General features: G+C 40.1%; 1 protein-coding gene across 3 annotated transcripts in view; it reads right to left on the reverse strand.

The window, feature by feature from the left end:
• Window positions 1-21883, reverse strand: part of KMT2A (lysine methyltransferase 2A) — a 90401-nt gene that overhangs the window by 58019 nt on the left and 10499 nt on the right. The window lies entirely within an intron of this gene.

Below are 21883 nucleotides of genomic sequence, written 5' to 3' on the forward strand. Positions count from 1 at the left end.
TATTACAGACAAATAGGAGCTGTGTAGTAACTGAACAATGCATTGAAATGTCATCTTTGGTGCATAGTACACAGAGGATAGTCCTAAATTTCAAACTATAGATACAGCCCAAAACAATTAAAGGACAACTTTAAATCAGGTAAGCAAATAAGTATAATGGCAGAAACATACAGCCCCAATACAACAAACAAATGCTTTTCAAAAAGTATTTAAGTCTACAGACACATAAGGAGTAACATAAACAATATAATAATCTCTTGCCTTCTAAATATTAATAGAGACTGAAAGTGCCATAATTGTCAGTTCCTTAACTCAGGAATTGACATTTAGATGTGATTTCTGTACATTTGAGATCCAGAGAGTCTCAACATGCATTTTATGGCATAATTTTAAAAATGCCTGTGATAAGAGACTTAATGGTGGGCAGCAGCGTTTGTGAAAGGGATCATGAATTGACCGCATATAAGATGAAATCCTTTACTAAAACTTAGGGAAGCATCCTATTTTCAGTTATAGTTGGAAAGGACAAAAAGCAAAAGCTTCCGCTTACCTCTAATTTTTAATCTGCTCTATAAAAAAAAAAAGGATTTGTTTAACCTATTTTGCACAAGTTCTCAAGAAAGATGGTCTATTTAAACAAACTGATTAATAGAAATTCAATGATTCAGAGATTGAGTTCTTTCCAGAGAGAGACACAGAATGATAGAATTTCAGATTCCAGAAACAAAATCCATATAAAACAAGAACAAAATAAGGAATGAAGAACAGATATTCTGGAACCTACAATTTATAGTAGTAAGTCCCAAACTGAGTTCCAATGACAAAAGCATTAACATTTTCCTCTCAAGGGGTAAGATCACACGTATGTGGACAACATCAATGATTTTCTGAAGGATTATTTTCTCAGTTAATTTAAAACTAGAGTCAGGTGCTGTCTTAGCCATTTTTCAGCCATGACTATATTAAAAGACATATATAACTTTTAGGACAAATTAGCAGGTTCATCTCTTAAATTTAAATGCTGTAGAGGAGCAAAACATTTAAGGCCCAGCCTTTGCATACTAGGCAATTGAGAGAAAAGTCTTATTGGCATCTAAAAAGGTTTTTGCTCTGAGATTGCTAAGATTAAAGTATTGGACTATTTAAGAAAAGGCTGAAATTCTCCTCTTCAAAGACATCTGAAAAAGTATTCTAATTTTTTTTTTTTTGAGACGGAGTCTCGGTCTGTCACCCAGGCTGGAGTGCAGTGGCATGATCTCAGCTCACTGCAACCTCCGTCTCCTGGGTTCAAGCGATTCTCTTGCCTCAGCCTCCTGAGTAGCTAAGACTACAGGCCCTTGCCACCATGCCTAGCTCATTTTTGTATTTTTAGTAGAGACAGCGTTTTACCATGTTGGCCAGGTTGGTCCCAAACTCCTGACCTCAACTGATCCACCCGCCTCGGCCTCCCAAAGTGCTGGGATTACAGGCATGCACCACTGTGCCCAGCCATGAAAAAGTATTATAATCCTAAGAATGTATGAAACCTAAATTTAAGGAACGCAGACTAGAGTAATTTTTTTTTAAATTACATATTTTGCTCAGGCTGGTCTTTAATTCCTGGTCTCAAGTGATACTCCTGCCTCAGCCTCCTGCGTAGCTGGGACTACATACATGCACCACCATGCCTGGCTTACTGGAGTACTTTTTACAGTTTCTTCTTTGATCACTAATTTAAATTCTTACATGTAAGTTCTTTTTTTGTTGGTTTTTTTTTTTTTTTGAGACAATCTTGCTCTGTCGCCCAGGCTGGAGTGCAATGGTGCCACCTCAGCCTGCTGCAGCCTCTGTCTCCCGGGTTCAAGAGATTCTCATGCCTCAGCCTCCCAAGTAGCTGGAATTACAGGCATGTGCCACCACACCTGGCTAATTTTGTATTTTTAGTAGAGATGGGCTTTTGCAATGTTGGCCAGGCTGATCTTGAACTCCTGGCCTCAAGTGATCCACCCACCTTGGCCTCCCAAAGTGCTGGGATTTACAGGCGTGAGCCACTGTGCCCAGCCGGCTCTTTTTACTTTAAAAAAATTTTAAGTAAATTCTTACTGTGAACATTATTTGTGAATAAGAAAAATCCTCTCTTGGCCAGCACAGTAGCTCATACGTGTAATCCTAGTGCCTTGAGAGGCCGAGATGGGAGGACTGCTTGAGGCCAGGAGTTCAAGACTAGCCTGGGCAACATAGTGAGTCTTTACAGAAAATTTTAAGATTAGCCAGTGCTCACTCTGTCACTCAGGCTGGAATGCAGTGGTGTGATCACAGCTCACTGCAGCCTCAAACTCCTGGGCTCTACCGATGCTCCTGCCTTAGCCTCCTGGGCAGCTGGGATTACAGGCATGTACCAGCACCCAGCTAATTTTAAAATTTTTTACAGAGACAGGGTCTCACTATGTTGCCCAGGCTGGTCTCAAACTTCTGGACTCAAGTGATCCTCCCATATTGGCTTCCCAATCTAAAAAAATCTAAAAGTAATTTTAAGATAAAAAAATTATCTCTCTTCATCTTAAAACAAATTAGTATATAACTAACCTAAGACATGTGAATCTGAACCCCAGATAAATTTCTGGAATCCTTTTCAGGGTTTACACTTGTAGGCTACAACGTTACCAAAAAAACAAAACAAAACAAAACAAAACAAAAAAAGCCAAAACTCCTAACAGCACAATTAATATAAAATCTTACCACAATAATGAAATTCCATACCATTAACTTTTAAAATGCACTTTCAGGCAGGAAAAAAAGACATTAAAAACAGTAACCCTAAAATATATTTTGAGGAAAACGCAAATAAAATAGGCAATGGCAAATCACTTCAGAAACAAAAAAATCATAGAATATTATAATTGTAGAGGGGGCCAATCCAGTCTTCTCATACGTGATGCCAGTGAGGAGAGTGCTGGATGTGGGGAGAGAAGGGGTGGTTTAGGGTCTCAGTCTGATTCTCTCAGACTACGTAATCTTAGACAACTCACTTACTGTATCTGTCCCTTAATTTCATTTTTTATTTGGATATTGTAAGGAATAAATAATTTATGTGAAATCACTTGGAAGACTATAGGCAGCATACATATGAGGGGACTTCAAAAAGTTCATGGAAAATGGAATTAAAAGACAAAAATTAAAAATATAAATTTTATTTCTCAACATAATCTCCAAGGTCAAGACACTTTTGTAAGCCATGATACCAGCTATTTAGGCCATCCCTAAAGAACTGGGGGTCGTGGGAACTGAAATATTTTAATGCAGTGATTTTTACATTATTAACTGAAGAAAAATGGGTGCCCTTCATAGATTTCTTTTTTTTTTTTTCTTTTTAAGATGGAGTTTCACTCTGTCACCCAGCTGTAGTGCAGTGGCACAATCTTGGCTCACTGCAACCTCTGTCTCCTGGGTTCAAGTGATTCTCCTGCCTCAGCCTAGATGCTCTGCCTCCTTCATAGATTTTTAAGATTGGGAAACAAAAAAGGCAAAGGAGACAAATCAGCATACTTAATGATACTGAATGACTTCTCATCAAAAATCTCACAAAATAGCCCTTGTTTGATGAGAGGAATGAGCAGGAACATTGTCATGATGGAGCAGGACTCTCTGGTAAAGCTTTCCTGGGCATTTTTCTATTAAAGCCTTGGTTAACTTTCTCAAAACACTTTCAAATAAGCTGATGCTATCATTCTTTGGTCCTCCAGAAAGTCAACAAGCAAAATGCCTTGAGCACCCCCAAAAAAGTACTGCCATGACCTTTGCTCTTAAACAGTCTGCTTTTGCTTTGAGTGGACCACTTCTACCTCCTGGTAGCCATTACTTTGTGCTTTGTCTTCAGGATCATATTGGTAAAGCCATGTTTCATCTCCTGTTACAATTCTTCAAAGACATAATTCAGGATCTTGCTCCCACTTGTTTAAAATTTCCATTGAATGCTCTACACTTGTCTGCAGCTGATTTGGGTGCAATGGTTTTGGCACCCATTTGGTAGAAAGTTGCTCAGCTTTAGTTTATTTATTTATTTTTTTTGAGACAGAGTTTCCCTCTTGTCACCCAGGCTGGAGTGCAGTGGCACAATCTTGGCTCACTGCAACCTCCGCCTCCTGGGTTCAAGTGATTCTCCTGTCTCAACCTCTCAAGTAGCTGGGACTACAGGCATGCACTACTACACCTGGTTATTTTTGTATTTTTAGTGGAGATGGAGTTTCGTCATGTTGGCCAGGCTAGTCTCGAACTCCTCACCTCAGGTGATCCACCCACCTTGGCCTCTGAAAATGCTGGGATAACAGGCATGAGCCACCACGCCCAGCCAACTTTAGTTTTTCAGTCAGAATTGTGTAAGCTGAACCAATTGAGATGTCTATGGTGTTGGCTATTATTTGTGCTGTTAATCATCATTTCTCTTCAATTACGGCATGAACAAGATGAATTTTTTCCTTGCAAACTGGACAGTCTGCTACTACAGGCTTCATCTTCAACATCATCTTGTCCCTTCTTAAAACTAGCTATCCAATTATTTATTTGGGGCATTGTCCCCATAAACTTTATGTAAAGCATCAATGATTTCACCATTCTTTCACCCAGCTTCACCATAAATTTTATGTTTGTTTTTGCTTCAATTTTAGCAGAACTTATGTTGCTCTGATAGGGGCTCTTTTCAAACTGATGTCTTACCCTTCTTAGTGCCTCAAACTACATCCTGTTCAGATATGTTATGACAAGTTAGTGCAAGTTTATTTTGGTGCATAAAAAATTTTGAAATTCTGCAGTTTTTTCATAATATGTATTTTTCCATGAGTTTTCTTTGAAGTCCTCTCACATAGTAGTTCTTATTGTTGCGTTTGAAGAAGATGAAGCTCTAAGAGGCCAAATGACTTGCCCAAGATTACACAGTTAGCTACGAAGAACCTAAGTGTCTAAACTGGCTGTACAATAGTCTTCTTACCATAATAGATACAATATAAAACAATAAATATTTAAAGGAATTGAATAAGTTGTCTATAGCACAAAAATTGCTATTCTTTTAGCTACTGTAAAAGTCACATGATGGCCATTTTCAGATCCTTCAAATTTCTGATTAATTCGCTCTTTTCCTGAATTATGGAACAACCTGCTAATCTGCATTTCACAAAGACATCTGGGGATTTCCCAACACTTACTAGGGGACTACACTACTAAATACATGCATTTTATGCTCCAAATGCTACAATGACTGACAGCTCAAGCAACTATACATACAATAACCAACAGGTAATAAAAAGTTATTAATCTTTAAAAGAAATGGGCTGGGTGCAGTGGCTCATGCCTGTAATCCCAGCACTTTGGGAGGACAAGGTAGGAGGATTGCTTGACCCCAGGAGTTCAAGACCAGCCTGGGCAACATAGCAAGACCCCATCTTTATTAAAAAAATAAAAATAAAAAATAAAGATAAATGTAAGAGATACACACTGCTAGGTTCATTATTAACAATCTAATGAGTCATTTTTATATATTTCAAACTTTTACAAAATGTTAACTATATAATCCTAACTGCAATGTATTCCAAAACAAGAGTTCCACTGAGCTGTCAGGCAGTTTAACTGTCAATATTTAAAGTTTCTAAGTACTTTCCAAAATGACAGGAAAGATTAATTCGTTTTCCTTCTGGTCTTGTACTTGGAATAAGGAAATAAAAAATAAGTAGTCAGGCCTGGCGCGGTGGCTCACGCCTGTAATCCCAGGACTTTGGGAGGCCGACCTGGGAGGATCACGAGGTCAGGAGAGCGAGACCATCCTGGCTAACACGGTGAAACCCTGTCTCTATTAAAAAATACAAAAAAATTAGCTGGGCGTGATGGCGGGCGCCTGTAGTCCCAGTTACTCAGGAGGCTGAGGCAGGAGAATGGCGTGAACCCGGGAGGCGGAGCCTGCAGTGAGCCAAGATCGCACCACTGCACCCCAGCCTGGGCGGCAGAGCAAGACTCCGTCTCAAAAAAAAAATAAATAAATAAAAATAAGTAGTCAAAATGAACTATACTTTTACCCAAGAACTTTCTTTGCACTTGAAATATTGATTTCGTGAAGCACGCTTTAAAAAATAAGTACCCATTGTTTAATCCAGACAGCTTAGCCAAAAACAAAAGCTGTCACTGTTATGTTAAGGAGTTCCAGTCTTCTAACTTGGAACTTCCAAGCCTATGTAAGAGCCCTAAAAAAACAAAACAAAACAAAACAAAACCAAAAAACTAAGTAAAGCCAAGTTGAGAAAGCACTGGGAAAGAAGGCTACAAGAGGGTGCTGCAGCTGGGCATGGTGGTTCACACCTGTAATCCCAGCACTTTGGAAGGTAGAGATGGGTGGGTCACCTGAGGCCAGGAGTTCGAGATCAGCCTGGCCAGCATGGCGAAACCCCGTCTCAACAAAATATACAAAAATTATCCAGGTATGGTGGCACGCGCCTATAGTCCCAGCTACTCGGGAGGCTGAGGCAGGAGAATTACTTGAACCTGGGAGGCAGAGGTTGCACTGAGCCAAAAGCTTGCACCACTGCACTCCAGCCTGGGTGATAAAGCAAAACTCCATCTCAAAAATAAATAAATAAATAAATAAATAAAGAGGATGCTGCAAAAAAGTCCTCCTTTCACCGCACTATCATGAGCAACAGGCTTCTCATTTTGCTCCATCACCCCCCTTAAGCACATGGGGTCCCTGGAGGTTGGAAACAAGGTAAGAGTGTTGGCTTCCCAAGGATTTAAACTTACCTAGAAATCAAAAGACTAAGGTAATATGTGTATAAAAAAGACAAAAGAAGCTACAATTAAATCCACGTTTGGCATCGTGGCATCATAAGCCTGGACAGCCCTGAAGAGAGAGGGTACCGGAGACATCATGCTATACATGACTAAGGACTCCTGGGAACTGGGCCCAGGCAACCATTCATCACACATACTTTTCCTTTCAACATGGCCTACTCTGATGAACACAGCATTCCAAGACAGTATAGCCACAAAACCTAAACCTTGCTGACACCGATGTCCTTGGAGACCAGATCACCAAGATTTCATTTTCTCACCAGCAAAGATAGAAAAACACCCTTGCCAAGTAGAGCACTGTAAAATACTGTTAACTCATATTTAGCTTCCAGTGATTAAGACAGCAAATTAAGCTATGTAATGTCACTTCCTAAGTTAAATCTAACTGTAAAAATAATAAACATGTAGAACTTCTTTCTGACCCCTGCAACTCCACTCTGGGGTAACCAGTTATTTGAGAGCTTCCAAACATACCTTTACCACTAAATTCACCTTATTCATAAATATCTTAATATTCAGAAATTTTATTTTAGTGGCAAAGTTTTAATTCTTTAGTGGCTGGTTATTTTTGTGAGTGACGAAGCAACAGGAATATTTCTCCCACAAAAGAACCTAAGTGAACCCCAAATAAGTATTACACATAATGTTTGTGTATAAAATGTAAGGTATATTAGAAAAATACATGAAATTCCGTGTTTCAAGAAATTATGTACTACTAAGACAACTTTTCAAACAAAGCAATATTTAATTCATTTGTTCATTCAAAAAACATTTATACACTTGCCCTAGGGCTATATGTTCCAGATACAACATTGAGTAAGACACGATTCCTGCTCCCAAGAAGTATCTAAGGCAGACAGGCAGTGTGCAATTTCAGCCTTCCTTTTAAAAAATCAGTCTTATTAAAATGTCACTAAAGAATAGCTGGGTATGGTGGTGTGCGCCTGTAGTCCCAACTTTTTGGGAGGCTGAAACAGAAGGATCACTGGAGACCAGGAGTTCAAGGCTGTGGTGCCTATTATTGCACCTGTGAATCCACTGCACTCCAGCCTGAGCAACATGGCCAGATCCTGTCTCTAAAAAAACAATGTTACTGAAGGATAAAATACTATGTAATTCATATTCTGGAATAAAAAAATTTTGCTTAAATCTTGAAGGCTGGGTGTGGTGTCTCATGACTGTAAACCCAGCATTTTGTGAGGCCAAGGCAGGTGGATTGCTTGAGCTCAGGGAGTTCGAGACCAGGCTGGGCAACATGGTGAGACCCCCATCTCCACTAAAAATACAAAAAAATAGCTGGGTGTGTTGGTGCATGCTTGTGGTCCAGCTACTCTGGAGGCTGAGGTAGGAGGATCCTTGAGCCTGGGGGATGGAGGTTGCAGTGGGCTGAGATCATGCCACTGCACTCCAGCCTGGGTGACAGAGCAAGTCCCTATCTCAGAAAAAAAAAAAAAAGTTTATTCTTCCTTCTATATTAGTATGTGGTTCATGGAGAAATATTCAAATTTCAAAATTCTTCCAAAGGATGGCAATGTATATCTCCATTCCTCAGTATTGTAACTAGGCACTCCAGAGCTAGAAATCAGAGTTTAGGCAATCAAGACCTAAATTATCTATAGTAATTAGATGGGACACAGTTTCTAGTAATACCACTGATCTCATAAAATTTCAACTGATAAACTGTAATGTTTTCTCCCCTACCCCCAACTAAAATGCATAGCTGTTAGTTCTTCCTTAAATTCTTCCCAGTTGGGCCTGGGGCAGTGGCTCAAGCCTGTAATCCCAGCACTTCGGGAGGCCAAGGCAGGCAGATCACTTCAGGTCAGGAGTTTGAGACCATCCTGACATGACCAGAGACATGGTGAAACCCTGTCTCTACCAAAAATACAAAAATTAGCCGGGCGTGGTAATGCCTGCCTGTAATCCTAGCTACTCGGGAGGCTGAGGCAGGAGAATTGCTTGAACCTGGGGCTGGGGGTTGGGAGGGCCGGGTAGGGGATGCAGTGAGCCAAGAGCTCATGCCACTGTCCTCCGGCCTGGGCAACGGAGCAAGACTCCATCTCAAAAAAAAAAATTATTTTCAATATACCATAGTCAGAGCAAAAATCACTCGCCTAGAGTTCTTTACCTACCAGGCTAAGATGGAGGCTCCAAAACTACTTTGAGAATTCCTCTATTGAATAAGTTCCAATACTCCTGGCCTCAGATGAATACAGCCTAGGATGACTTTGCTCACATCCTCACCTTCCTTTTCTAGCAAGAGACTCCTAGGTACTTCACAGCACTTAATTAAGTGGTAGGCATCTCAAACATGCCCTTTAGCACCTGTATCTTAGCATTCTTCTGTTTCCAAAATTTTTAGTTTTCTGAAAAATCAGGGCCTGGCATGGTGGCTCACATCTGTAATCCCAGCACTTTGGGAGGCTGAGATGGATGGATCACTTGAGGCCAGAGTTCAAGATCAGCCTGGCCAACATGCTGAAACCCTGTCTCTACTAAAATTAAAAATTTGGTGGGCGTAGTGATGCATGCCTTTAATCCCAGCTTCTTGGGTAGCTGATGCACAAGAATCACTTGAACCCAGGAGGCAGAGGTTGCAGTGAGCTGAGATTGTGTACTGCACTCCAGCCTGGGTAACAGAGCAAGACTCTGTCTCAAAGGAAAAAAAAAAAAGAGTTTGAAAAATCAAATTCCTTCAATTACAAAACTAATTTCAATGAATCAATTGAAAATAACATCAATACCACAGACAGTATCAAAATCACTCCTGATGCACTTGTTTTTTGAAATACTTTGTTTTGAAGGCTTCTAGTACCATTATATATCATTCAATCAAATGAGGAGGCCACAGGAGAACTAACAAAATTACTGAGAACAACTAAAGTTGAAGAAATATCCAGGAGGTAAACTGTGCATCTTGGCAGCGATAAGTTTAAAAAGAATACCACTTCTCGTTTGGGAATTTATTCCAGGTAGCTATCACTTCAGCTGGCACATTTCCCCTTGTGGCTACTGCTACAAGCTTTACAATACAAAGGTCTTAATGTTGCACCTTAAAGACATGCTCACATAATTACTAGTATTAGCAGAAGGAGTTTTAAAAAATGTGTTCACACATTTGTCTTCTTTAGAGTGTGTACTCTGAGGATAGAAACAGTTTCCCTATTCATTTTTGTATTTCTAATATCTAGCACAAATTTGGCACCCGATAAATGTTTGTAAAATGAAAATAAAAGAAATGCAATAAACTTGTTTTAAAAACATTAAATACCGACTGTGGTAATAGTACTATAGTAGAAAATACTGAGGGACTTCAAAGAATTACACAATATGATTCTTACTTTTAAGAATGCATAGGGGCAGGACGAGGTGGCTCACACCTGAAATCCTAACAATGGGAGGCCGAGAAGGAAGGATGACTTGAGCCCAGGAGTTCTAGACCAGCCTAGTTCTAGACCAACATAGTGAAACGCTCTCTCTACAAAAAATAGAAAAAATTAACTAGGTATGGTAGGTGCCTGTAGTCCCAGCTACTTGGGAGGTTGAGGTGGGAGAATCACTTAAGTCCAGAAGATACAGGCTGCAGTGAACTGTGATCGAGACACTGCACTCCAGGCTGGGTGACAGAGTGAGACCCTGTCTCAAAAATAAAACAAAATAAAATAAACTTGAAAGCATCTCAAAAAAAAAAACGCATAGGGAGAATGCCCTCAGGTTGGGAGGACAGACTGTACCAATTCATTCATTCACTCACTCATTAAAATATATATCGGCCATTCCTAGGCTACGGTATGAAAACAGAGATAAAGGACAGCTTCTATCTTTAAGGACCTGCTAGTCTTAAAAACAGATGAGTAAATTAATGAAAAATCGTATGTTGCCTGCTATGCTAGAGGAAGACACTGCTAGAGGAGCACAGCAGAAAGACAATTAACCCAGTCAAGGAGAAAGGATCGGGAAAGCCATTGCAGAGAGGATGAAAACTTAATCTTTCGAAGGATGATAAAGCTGCTGGGGGGTGGGGGAGGAGTGTACTGCAAGCAGAGAGAATAACACATACAAAGGCACAGAGGCACAAAAGAATGTGGCATGGAGTGAAATTAAAAACAGTTCCATATGACTGAGGCCTTAGCTGATGTGGGAAAGGGGCAAAAGATATTGAGGGGAAAAAAAGGCGGTCAGGCGTGGTGGCTCACACCTGTAATCCCAGCACTTTGGGAGGCCAAGGCAGGCGGATCATGAGGTCAGGAGTTTGAAACCAGCTTGGCCAACATGGCGAAACCCCATCTCTACTAAAAAAATACAAAAAAAAAAAAATTAGCCAGGCGTGGTGGTGGGCACCTGTAGTCCCAGCTACTCAGGAGGCTGAGGTGGAGAATTGCTTGAACCCAGGAGGCCGAGGTTGCAGTGAGCCAAGATCATGCCACTGCACTCCAGCCTAGGTGACAGAGCAAGACTCTGTCAAAAAAAAAAAAAAAAAAAAAAAAAAGGCAGGAAGTGTATCATGAAAGGTCTTCTATGCCTTCATGAGTTTGAAGTTTATCTCTGAGTTAGTGTAGACCTCATCCTGAAGGCTATAGCACATTAGTGACTCTGGTAAGAGAGAAGCATGATTAGATTTGGATTTTCGCTGCCAAAAGCTATGACAGCAGTAGAGAAGTAGAGGCAGGAAGAACAGTTATAAAATGACTGTAGCGGCCATAGGGATTAAGGGGAAAAGGACAGATCCTATAGACATTAGGAGGCAAAATGGACAAGACTTTGATATAAAGGTTTAAGGGAGTGCAAAGAATCAACAAAACACTTGTGGATGTCTGGCTTAGGTTGATTAGGTTTATGGTGGTATTTACCAAGACTGGGAACACAGAAAGGAGACAGGTTTAAAGGAGTGGGAAGAGAGATCATTTTAGACATCTGAATTTGAAATGTTTATCCACGTTGTCTAAAGGGTATAATGATCTGAAGAAAACACATCTGACTCAATGAATATGTGAATGCCGAAACTGTGTATGAATTCAATCACCCAGGGAAAGAATATAGTACTGACAGAAAAGGAGGGTAGATGGCAGAGCTCTGAGGAATACCTATATACTTAGAAATATACAGGCATGCCAGGCGCGGCGGCTCATGCCTGTAATCCCAGCACTTTGGGAGGCCAAGGCGGGTGAATCATGAGGTCAGGAGTTTGAGACCAGCCTGGCCAAGATAGTGAAAACCCATCTCTACTAAAAACACAAAAAATTAGCTGGGCGTGGTGGCAGGTGCCTGTAATCCCAGCTACTTGGGAGGCTGAGGCAAGAGAATCGCTTGAGCCCAGGAGGCGGAGGTTGCAGTAAACCAAGGTCACGCCATCGCACTCCAGCCTGGGCGACAGTGTGAGACTCTGTCTCCAAAAAAAAGGTTCATTTTTTAAATTTTTAGTAGAGATGAGGTCTCACTATGTTGCCCAGGCTGGTCTGAAACTTCTGAGCTCAAGCAATCCTCCCAAAGTGCTGGGATTACAGGCGTTAGCCACCATGCATGGCCCTAAAAGTTTTAAAGAATGCAGCTCTGAAGGAAATAGATCATGAAGGTAACGAGCAATGGCTCATTAACAGTAACAGGGAGAGGCCAGGTGCAGTGGCTCACATCTATAATCCTAGCACTTTGGGGGCCTGAGGCAGTGGGATGTTCCAGGAGTTTGAGATCAGCCTGGGCAACATAGGGAGATGACTTGTTTACAAAAAAATTAAAAATGTATTAAAAATGTAGCCAGGGCTGGGCACAGTGGCTCATGCCTCTAATCCTAGCACTTTGGGAGGCTGAGGCAGGCAGCTTGCTTGAGCCAGCAGTTCAAGACCAGCCTGGGCAACAATGTGAAACCCCATCTCTACAAAAAAAAAAAAAAAAAAAAATCAGCTGGGTGTAGTGGCTTGTGCCTGCAGTCTCAACTACTCGGAAGGCTGAGATGGGAGGATCACCACAGCCCAGGAGGTCAAGGTTGCAGTGAGCCATGATTGCGCCACTGAACTCCAGCCTGGATAACAGAGTGAGACCCTGCCTCAAAAAAAAAAAAAAAAAATAATAATAATAATAATAATAAGGGGCAGAGAGGGCGAAGAAAATCAGATGCAAGGATTGGAGGATTGGTAAAAACTGATTAGGCTGAAAAGGGGTAGCCCACAGTAGGGCCAAGATAGAAGACAAATGAAATATCAGAACCTTGTTAATTCTTGTATGGTCAAAGCGAATGCAATGAACACAGACCGCTACCATTGGTTCTCAAATGTAGAGAAGGCATTAACTGTGAAGTTTATTCTGGAAATGGTATATATAATGAACTAGAGTAAGAAAGACTTAAAAAACGGGGACCAGATAGCAGGCTACAGGCATAATTCAAATATGACTGTCATTCAATCATGCAATAAGTATTTACTGAGTATTGCCAGGTACTGTTTAACTCTCAAGATACCTGTAAAGAACTAACAAAATTCCTGCCCCATGAAGCTACAATCTAATGGAGAGACAGAAAATAAACATATAACATAAATAAAAGACACTAGGGGCTGGGCATGGTGGCTCTCGCCTGTAATCCTAGCTACCAGGAAGGCTGAGGCAGGAGGTTCATGTGAGCCCAAGAGTTTCAGGCTGCAGTGAACTGACTGAGCCACTGCACTCCAACCTGGGTGACAGAGTGAAACCCCGTCTCTAAGAAGAAAAGACACTAGGACAATAAGAATTGACAGGAATGGGGGGTGGGGAGGTGTTAGCTGTGGGGTTATATTCACTAGGGTGGTCAGGAAAGCCTTCTCTAAGGTAATAGTTTACCGAAGATTGGAAAACTATGGGCCACAGGCCGAATTTGGCCCACCATCTATTGTTTGTTCTGTGAGTTAAAATTAAAAAAAAATTAACTTTTATTTTTAATTTTATTAATTTAATTTTTAATTTAACTTTTTTAAAGTCAAAAGAATATTTTGTGTACATGAAAACTGTATGAAATTCAAATTTCAGTGTTCATAAATAAAATTGTATTGGAATGTGGCCACATAGAATTGTTGATGGACAGACAGTCCCTGACTTGCCATGGTTTGACTTACAATTTTTGACTTTACGATGAGCTTATAAGTGTATTAAATGTATCTTTGACTTATGACATTTTTGATTCATGGGTTTTTCAGGATGTAGCCCCATCATAAGTTGGGGAGCATCTGTATTGCCTATGGTTGCTTTTGCACTACAACAACAGAGTTGAGTAGTTTCAACAGAGGCCATCTGGCCCTTTGCAGAAAAAAACTTGCCAAACCTGGTTAGGCCTAAATGAGAAAAAGTCAGACATATAAAAACCTTGGTGGAGTAGTGTTCTAGCCTGAGAGCAAGTGCAAAGGCCCCAAGACAGCAACAGGCAGAGCATGCATGACAGACAGAAAAAGGCTAGTGTGGCTATATAGCAGAATGGATGAGAATGAGAAGAGACAACGCTCAAGAAGTAGGCTTGACCAGAGGCCAGATTACGTGTGGCTTTGTTGGCCATAGTAAGGAACCTGGATTTATCCTAGCAGTGTGGGGAGACACAGATAGGTTTAAAGTAAAGGAATAGGATTTGATACCAGAGTTTACTGTTGCTGTGTGAGGAACAAACTTTAGTGAGGTAGTAACACAAGCAAGTCCAACCAAGAGACTATAATGGGAGAGTCTGAGGTTTTGGCAGCAAAGTTGTTGAGAAGTAGTTGAATTTAGGGCTTATTTTGGATGTAATGCAGACAGAATTTGCTGATGGGATAGATGTGGGATGTGAATAAAACAGATAAATCGACGATAACTCTTACATCTTAGGCCTGAGCAACTGGATTTTTGGTGGAATAATTAAGAAACAAAGAGACTGGGAATGGAAAAGGTTTGAGGAAGAAAGTCAAGACTTTTTAGATATGGTAAGTATGAGATATCTATTAGGCATCCAAGTGCTTCAATGATTATGTTTCCTTGCCTATGAAATGGGAATAGTAGTGATACTTCAGACAATGGTCATGAAGGTTAGGCGACATAATTCATGTGAAGTGCTCAGAATATAGCCTGGCCCACAATAAACACTCAGTAAATATTAGCCAAATGGAAATATCAAATAGGCAGCGGGCTATACAAGCCTGGAACTCTGAGAAGTGGTCAGTGTTAGAGAAAAAGATTTCTTAGTTCTCAGCGTATAGATGAGGCCTGGATGAGATGACCTAGGAAGAATGTGTAGACAGAGAAGGCAGTGAAAAGTATACTCCTGGGAACCTCAGACATTCAGGAGAGTTAAGCAGAGGAAGGAAGCCATACAGAATACTGAAAATTAACAGTCAATGAGTTAAGAAGAAAAACAGGTGAGTACAATGTTTAAAAAAAATCCAAGAAGGGAGTGGTCAGCTGGTTCAAATGCTGCCAAAGGGTTTAACAAGATGAAGACTGAGAATTATCTATTCAATCCGGTAAAACAGAGCTCCTTGAAGACTTTGATAAGAGCTATTTCAGAGGCATCATGGGGATAAAAGCCCAACTGGAGTAGTTGAAGGAAGAATGAAAGGTGAGAAAGTAGAAATAGCAATTACACACAGCACTTTCAAGTTTTGCTGTGAAAAGGGAGAAAAGAATCAGGTAGCAGCTAGAGGTGGACGTGGGGTCAAGCATTTTTTAAAGAAGGATTATATTAAGGCAGTTTTATATGGTGATGGGACCAATCTAGTTGTGAGAGAGAAATTACCTATGCAGCAGGAGAGATGAGATAACTGCAGGTACAACCCTGACTAGATGAGAGGAGATGGAATCCAGAGCTCAAATGGAGAGGTTGGCCTTAGATAGAAGGGGGCACTTCGGCCAGGCATAGTGGCTCACGCCTGTAATCCCAGCACTTTGGGAGGCCGAGGTGGGCAGATCACGAGGTCAGGAGTTCGAGACCAGCCTGGCCAATACGGTGAAACCCTGTCTCTACTAAAAATACAAAAATTAGTATGGCGTGGTGGCGGGCGCCTATAATCCCAGCTACTCGGGGAGCTGAGGCAGAAGAATTGCTTGAACCCAGGAGGTGGAGGTTGCTGTGAGCCGAGATCGCGCCACTGCACTCCAGCCTGGGCAACACAGTGAGACTCCATCTCAAAAAAAAAAAGAAAAAGAAAAGGAGGGGACACTTCTTTGATTGTAGAAGGCAGCAGAGCATGTAGTCACATCTAAGTTCCATTTTAACAGGAGGGAAAAAGTTTTATTTTTTGAGACAGGGTCTTATTCTGTTGCCTAGGCTGGAGTGCAGTGGTATGATCATACCTCACTGCAGCCTCCTATTCCTGGGCTTAAGTGATGCTCCCATCTCAGCCTCCTGAGGAGCTGGGACTACAGTGCTCACCACCATGCCTGGTTATTCTTATTCTGTTGTAGAGAAGGGGTCTCACTATGTTGTTCAGACTGTCTGGAACTCCTGAGCTCATGCAGTCCTTCCTCTTTGGCCTCCCAAAGTGCTGGCATTACAGGCGTGAGCCACCATGCCTGACTGAAAAAGCTATTACACACTTTGGGAACATTTAAAATCTCCTGATTCAGAGCCAGACGTAGTTGTGTGCACCGTAGTCTCAGCTATTTGGGAGGCTGAGGGAGTAGAATCGCTTAAGCTCAGGATTTCAAGGCTGTAATACATGATGATTATGCCCGTGAACAGCCCTGCCCTCCAGCGCAGGTAACATAGTGAGACCTCGTCTCTTAAAAAAACAAAAAGCAAACAAAGAAAAACCCTCCTGATTCATGTATTACATTTGGTGTAAGACAACTGACTCAAGAATCACTAAATCCGTAAATGAAGAATAGTTGAATTGCTCCCAAGGACAATTCTGTTAACATTAGTTCTGAAGCACCTTCAAATTATCAATTTCCAAAGTATCTTGCAAAGTATTAAAAATGTGAATAATTACATTCCTGCTATATTTTAAGCTGAGCTCATTAAAAAGAATGAGAGGCTGGGCATGGTGGGTCACACCTATAATCCTAGCACTTTGAGAGGTCAAGGCAGGACGACTGCTTGAGCCCGGGAGTTCGAGACCAGCTACACAAGATGGTGAGACCCCATCTCTACCAAAAAAAAAAAAAAAAAAAAAAAAAAAAATTCACTTTGGGAGGCCGAGGTAGGTGGATCACCTGAGGTCAGGAGTTCGAGACCAGCCTGGCTAACACGGTAAAACCCCGTCTCTACTAAAAACATAAAAAATTAGCCAAATGTGGTGGCATGTGCCTGTAGTCCCAGTTACTCAGGAGGCTGAGGCACGAGAATCACTTGAGCCCAGGAGGTGGAGGTTGCAGTGAGCCGAAATTGCGCCACTGCACTCCAGCCTAGGTGACAGGGCAAGACTCTGTCTCAAAAGAGAAAAGAAAATTAAAAATTAGTCAGGCATGGTGTCGTGAGCCTATGGTCCCAGCTACTCAGGAGGCTGAGGAAGGAGGATCCCTTGAGCCCAGGAGTTTGAGGCTGCAGTGAGCTGTGTTTGTGCCACTGCATCCCAGCCTGGGTGGAAGAGCAAAAACCTGTCTCTTAAAAAAAAAAAAAAAAGAATTAGATAGCAAGTTTCATGAGGGAAGGGACGTCTCCAATGGTAGAGCCCCAGTAGCTGGTCATCTACCTAGAGTATAAAAAATGTTCTTTGAAAAATGAATTAGATTTTTCAATTTCTATTTCTTACTTTGTAATGCAATATTTATGATGGCCATTTTTAGGAAGATGAGCCTCTTTGCAGACACTTTTTCATTATTTGTAGTAGAAAAAGTATGTAGTGACACCTGTAAATCATTTCCAAATGCAAAGCAGAGTATAGAAATAATGCTGCTCAATCAGTAAGAAAAGTATAATATACCCAAGCGTAGTCAAATACTCAGACATCAAGGGGCAAACTTCTTAAGCCAAAATGGTTAATGAAATTCAACCAGTCAAGAAATGCATGCTGTTATTGAACTGACATCATATTCTCTTGTGAACAGACTGTCAGGGGCAGGAACAAGGGCAGATTCTCTCTGGTTATTGGTGCATCAAGAGAACAATGATTATTTGAATGCATAACAGATAGGAAGAGATTGAAACTGTTTAAATATGATCTCTGCCTGATATTGAGAAATGTTAACACAAAAAGGTCACTTGGGATTAAAGAGCGCTAAGACAATAATTCTCTGTTCTTCAATAACAACAGAAGGTAAAAATTTCACCTACACAAGAATGAAGTCTAGTTTTCAAATATTTAATTCAATTCTACCTAGCAATTGTCACCTAAGAAACACAAATGCTACTCACTTTGTAACTAGAGAAACAGGTAGTACCCCTCATCCCCACTCTATGTCAACAAGAATAAGCAGCAAAGATGCTGAAAACAGCAAAGCAAATGAGGCAGGGGTGAACTCCACCCACCCTGCTTCAGAAAAATAGGTAGTCATAAAGTAGCTTATCTGTCTTAAAAAAAACACAAAAAAACAAAAAACAGCAAAATGAATGCACTACTTCAGATAGTAAACTATTCTGATTCCTGGCGATGCCTCAAATTATTCTGCAGAATCTTTAAAAAAAAAAAACAAAAAAACTCAAGAAAGGTGTATTTCCAGAATCCTCAGGTTCCAAGTCTGAACTGGTTTATCTACTTGCTAAAGCAGAAAAAATAAGCCCACTTAACTGATTCACTGTAGAAAATTAAGTTAAGCATCACAATCACAGTGTTTATTTTTCTCTAACAGGAAAGTACCATAAATGACCAGATTGATTTGAATGGGCTAGAAAAATTAAACAAACACCAACTTTATTTTCACATATGGTTCTTTTTATTACAAGAAATTTTGGTCCCCCATATGACAAGTTTAAGTGGTTAACTTCATTTTGAGCTACATGCTCATTCAACTACAGACTTCTACTATAAAACTCAGTTTTTTTCTTCCGTTTGTTGTTCTTATCCTGGTGCAAAAGTCAGGTTACATCTTTCCTTCTGGGAAGATGGGTTGTTGAATGACCAACAGTAATGGGAGTAACACTGAGGAATCCACAACTTCCTTCTTTCTAAAGGTAAACAGGGTTATCTCTCCGTAAAGTCAGTTTGCTGAAGGAGCAGTGTAAAATTAGATGACAAAAGTGAACATTCTTCTTGGCAAAATAACACTGAAGCCTCAAAGTCAGCCAATACAATTTTTTTTCTTTTTCTTTTTTTTGTTCTTGAGATGGAGTCTCACTCTGTTGCCCAGGCTGGAGTGCAGTGTCATGATCATGGCTCACTGCAGCCTTGACCCATTGGGCTCAAGCAATCCTCCCATCACTGCTTCCTGAGTAGCTGGGACTACAAGGCGCAGGTCACCATGCTTGGCTAATTTTTTTTTTTTAATTTTTTAAATTTAAAATTTTTATTTTGTAGAGATCAGGTCTTACCAAGTTGCCCAGGCTAGTCTTGAACTCCTGGCCTTAAGCAATCCTCCCACCTCAGCCTCCCACAGTGCTGGTATTACAGTTGTGAGCCACTGTGCCCAGCCCACCAACACAATTTTGACTTATCATTTTTTAGGAATATTCAAATATATGAGTTGGGAAATTTTGTGTTCTTAATATTTTGTAAAACCAGTTGGTCTCTTTTGGCTACCACATCATATTTGGAAGTTTGCCATCACATTCTGAGAAGCCCACATTAGGTGGCATTAACCTATTAAAAAAAGAAAGTCCCTGGTATTTTTTATTACTCCAACACTTGAATCTCTCAAGTAGGACAAAGAATTGTAAGAGAATTCGTCTTAGCTTTTATAATCCCGTTTTCTGAATTTATACAAGCAGTTTTATGAATTTTATACCTCGTTTTCTGAATGTATGACAAGCAATTAAAAGTTATAGGGAAAGTATGAATTTGTTCTACTTCCAATTCCCAGAGTTTCTCAAATGACATCCAACTTTATAATCAAGGAGTCAAACTGCCCTTCGCTTTGCCAACAATTGCAGAATTCCTGCAACAATCCAGCTTCACCTATGAACTCCAGGCATTTTATGAGACTGGTTAAAAGTACAGACCATTTATTATATGCCACTTAAAAAATACTTAAGATATATAACTAATCTTAAATAAATCTAGTATCAGTTCACCTGAAAGAAGGAATTCATACACAATTCCAGTAGGAAATTCAAAAGTCCTAAAGCTTCAATAACCCAATGAAGGTTTTAGAGTTAAGAGTTAGTAGGAAAACTGGCTGGTGGTAATATCAGCTCTGCCCAGACTTTTGGTAATCTATATGAATAATCCCAATTCAAGTTTTCATTCTGACTGTACAGGAAATGCTTTCTGCAACCCAACATATCTAAAAAGGTTTCATTCTGAGTGATGCAAGCCCTCTACACAGCCTCAAAAGCCAAGGGTCAGAGGCTTTTATAATACTAACTAACATGAAGCAAACTTCTATTAGTTTAGAAATGATAGCATTTGTTATAATGTATCCACAAGCAGTGACAGCCTTAACAAGAGCTATTTGGAACTATATCTCTTTAAATGACAACTGAAAATGGACATAAAAGCTACAAATACTTATTTGTTTCCTATATTGATACCACACCTACTGTTTTCCTTGGTTTCTCTAGATGTTTAAGATTTCTCTCTTAGCTCCACTTACAAAATTTGTATTCTCCTATAAAGCCACTACAAAAACCATTACTTCATAAAGAAATTTCTCTGGAAGCTTCCTACTAGAAAGTAATTATTGCTTCGAGGAGCTGAATAAGAATTTATTTACTGATTCACAGAAGGAAAAGGTATCTTAAGAGGTCATTTTATACATATGTAGGCAGGACTGTACTTTTAAAATATACTTCCAGAGAAGATAATAAAATTATTTTGGTAACCTTTTTACCATGACTATAATGACAACCATCATTACCAATAAGTTTTTTACACAACTACTCCTGATTTCAGTTTAAACCTATTTTCTCTTATTCTGCTGTCAGTGGAGCTGGGAAACCGCTGGTTACCATTCCTAATAATGGATCCATTCATGTTTTTTGAAGAGTTATTAAGTTGCCTCTTAACCTTTCATTCTCTCAACCTTTCCTCACAGGACTGACTTCCAATCATATAATCATCTTTTGAGTCTCCTCAGAACCGTCTCCAAGGTCTCCTCATCCCTTTTAAGTTGAGGAACCTAGAAATGGAAACAACACTCAAGTAAGGGGATGATCAGTGCTAAGTATTATCTACATAAAAGATAATGCCATCTCATCAGGATACCTTAACATCGCTTTCAAAACCCCAATCAATACCTTTACAAAAATGTCCCATCATGGCGCCTATTCTTTCCTTTGCCATACTTAAATTAGTATTTCTTAATGATTAGTCCAAATATTCTGTTCGTAGTCTTAAGTTCTCCTAGTTTATGTAATGTGTCCCAGCAAAGTATTCCTAAAAGTTGTATGTACATCATCAAATTTTCAATTCAACAAATACTATATAAAAAGTCACCATTATAAAAAACATAAAACATAAATGACGACTTAGAAATGGCCTGTGTCTTAAGGGAGTCACCATCTAATGGGACAAAGACAGACACATTTGAAAAGTACCACAACATAAGGTATACTGGGTTAAATTTTTTAAGGATAACGTACAAAACACAAAAAGAAAACAGGAAAGAAGTTGAGTTTCAACTAGCAGTACAATCTGTGAAAACTTCATGGAAGAGTTAGGATCTGGGGATCTGAGTTGAACCATGGGAGATGAATAATAAGCCTAAGACAGGTCAAAATGGGAAAGACTGTAAGGCAAAGGAGAGGCTTTAGCAAAGGTACAAAGGCAGATAAACAAAGACTGTGGAGAACACCTAATAGTTCAGTAGTCCAATGTGGTTGAAGCAGTAACAATGTACATTCAGGAGACACGGTTCAAAATTTAGAAATACAGGCTAGCAAGATCATGGAGGGCTGAGAATCTTAAATTTTATTTCATATTCAGTGAGAAGCCAAGGGATTTTAGGAATAAAGTGACATAATCCGATCTGTATTTAAGAAAACCATTATATTGTGTAGCACTGTGTAGGGTGAAAAGATAGGTGGGAAGACCAATGAGAAGATTGCCACAATAAA

This window comes from Nomascus leucogenys, chromosome 15, assembly GCF_006542625.1.
Source record: "Nomascus leucogenys isolate Asia chromosome 15, Asia_NLE_v1, whole genome shotgun sequence".
In the NCBI taxonomy this organism is placed as follows: Eukaryota; Metazoa; Chordata; class Mammalia; order Primates; family Hylobatidae; genus Nomascus; species Nomascus leucogenys.